This window comes from Apaloderma vittatum, unplaced genomic scaffold (assembly GCF_000703405.1).
Source record: "Apaloderma vittatum isolate BGI_N311 unplaced genomic scaffold, ASM70340v1 scaffold31227, whole genome shotgun sequence".
Classification (NCBI taxonomy): Eukaryota; Metazoa; Chordata; class Aves; order Trogoniformes; family Trogonidae; genus Apaloderma; species Apaloderma vittatum.
In genome coordinates, this window is record NW_009725156.1 from 248 (window position 1) to 2,473 (window position 2,226).

Genomic DNA, 2,226 nt, shown 5'->3' on the forward strand with positions numbered 1-2,226 from the left:
AAGGGATGGAAGCAGGTTCACTCCAGCATGCAGGGACTGGATGCAGAGTGGTTCAGCTGCGGGGTAGGGCCCTAAATCAGCTCTCACCGAGTGGTGCAGGAGGGTCTGGAGGTGTTTGAGATCTGAGTGTCCCCAGCAGCAGTTTGCGTTTGTCTGGGCTCAGTGTTGTTTACTGGGTGCAAACAGGAGCTCCCTTGGGGAGTGTTCGGGTCGGCTTCTGGGTGCTCCGGGAGGTGGTGTGAGACCCAAGAGAAAGAGCTGCGCTCCCCCATGTGAAACCCGTGCTGAGATAAAAATAAGCATCAAAGGTTGTGGCCGTTGAGCTTGGCCTGTGTGCTGAGAAGCAGCTGGAAGCTGCTCCGTTGCAAAAAAGACCCATTGCAGCAGCCTTCCTCATTATCAAAAGTTGAAGAAAATTCTGGATAAAATGGCAGGAGACCACAGGCAAAAGAAAGAAGCTTAACAGGAAGGAAGGATGTAAGGAAAACAGTGGCTTTGTTTTAAATGTTAATCTTTTGCTAAGAGCTGTACAAGTAGTAGATGGAAATACTGTATTCTTTTCTGGTTTAGTGAAATACAGTAGGTATTATAGGTCTATTCATGTGTTAAACGTTGTAGCAAAATACATAAGCAGTGAAGTTAATATAAGTTAATGCAGTCTAAGGTGCGTTTCCCTTACTGGGTGTTTCTCCCTGTCCCCACGGGATAGCGGAGTCAGCTCAGGGCACTGCTGAGCTTCGCTTAACGTGATCGATAGACGAGCGAGGCTGTCTTGTGTTGAGCCTCCTGTTCTGGTCTTGCTGCACCTTTGAATTCTTGGTCTGCGAGGCTTGTAAAAGGTAGCGAAGACACGCAAACCTGCCGTGACGGCTCTGCAAGGCAGAGCTCTGCAGATCTCAGAAGACTGCCCGGCTTTGGTCCAGCTTTGTAGAGATGCTGCCACCTTTTCTGTCTAAGTTTATCAAGCCCGAGAGTTTATTTAGCTAGTTTTTTCTGCTATATAGTTTGTAAAATAATAAGAGGTTTGGTCACCTGCCTCCCAGAGAATTTTGCAAGCAGCTGGGTGAAGATGGAAATGGATGGAAAAGCAGAGCTTGGAGCGCGTCGGTGCTGACGGAGGGATTGTGGCATCGTTCGCGGGGGAAGGCTCCATGGGCGCTCTCTGAATTAAAGCCATTTGCAATGAACACATCTGGGTTTAGGAGGGCCTGTAGGCTCTTCTCCAACCCGGGGTCCACCAGGCAGAGTCTCTACCGTGTCCCCAGCAGCAACGCAGAGGTGGGGCGCGGGGACGGGAGCGCGCGCGAGCATCCGCGCAGAAGGGAGAGCACAGCACACCGTAGCTATCCTGTCCTAGCCTGAGCAGCACGACAAGTAACTTTCTTTTCCTCTTTAGATTTATGTTGGTTTTTTGGTTTTTTATTAGCATGGAATTTTTTAAACAAGTGTATATTTTATTTATTTATTTTTTACTGTTTTCTGCAGATTCTGGTCTGAGCAGCCCTCTCAGTGACCCTGAGTTTGACTTTGAAAGTTAGTTCCTGTGTGTTTTTGTTCCTGTTGGTTTCATTTCCCCCCCTCCATTCTTATTTTTTATCTCTTCTGTCGCTTTCCTTTCCGATTCTGTTTCGTTCCTGTTAGTTACTTTTTTTTTCTTTTTTCTTTTCTTTTTTTTTTTTTGCCAAATTGTGTCTCCCTGCGATGTTTGCCCATCTCATCCCTTTTCTGTGCCATCCGTTTGTCTGAGCCGCGCTTCCAGTTTTACAGTATCAAACCCCAGGCCTTTTGCAAGACAGTAGCAGCAGAGTAGAGCCCCCGCTAGCGGCGTGGGACACTGTCCGTCCTTCTGCGTCTCTTTGGCTGTCCCAGGAGCAACACTTGGCTTTCAAGGCTTTTTTTTTCCTCACCGTCATGGCAGAGGTTTCGTTTCTGAAGCTCAGTGTCCCTCGTGCTTCTTCACGGGCAGAAAAAGCGGATTTATTTGTGGGAGCGTTGGTAGCAGCAGAGTAGAGCCCCCGCTAGCGGCGTGGGACACTGTCCGTCCTTCTGCGTCTCTTTGGCTGTCCCAGGAGCAACACTTGGCTTTCAAGGCTTTTTTTTTCCTCACCGTCATGGCAGAGGTTTCGTTTCTGAAGCTCAGTGTCCCTCGTGCTTCTTCACGGGCAGAAAAAGCGGATTTATTTGTGGGAGCGTTGTGTGCGTGCCTGTGCTTTTGCATTTGTTGCT

The 2,226-nt window shown here is 48.7% G+C and overlaps 1 protein-coding gene across 1 annotated transcript in view; it reads left to right on the forward strand.

Moving 5' to 3' along the window:
* Positions 1 to 1,485: 1,485 nt before the first annotated feature.
* Positions 1,486 to 2,226, forward strand: part of LOC104276466 (receptor-type tyrosine-protein phosphatase S) — a 17,706-nt gene continuing 16,965 nt past the window's right edge. The window contains exon 1 of the mRNA XM_009872791.1: positions 1,486 to 1,533. The gene's annotated coding sequence lies outside the window, so the exon portion shown is untranslated. The remainder of the gene's footprint in view (positions 1,534 to 2,226) is intronic.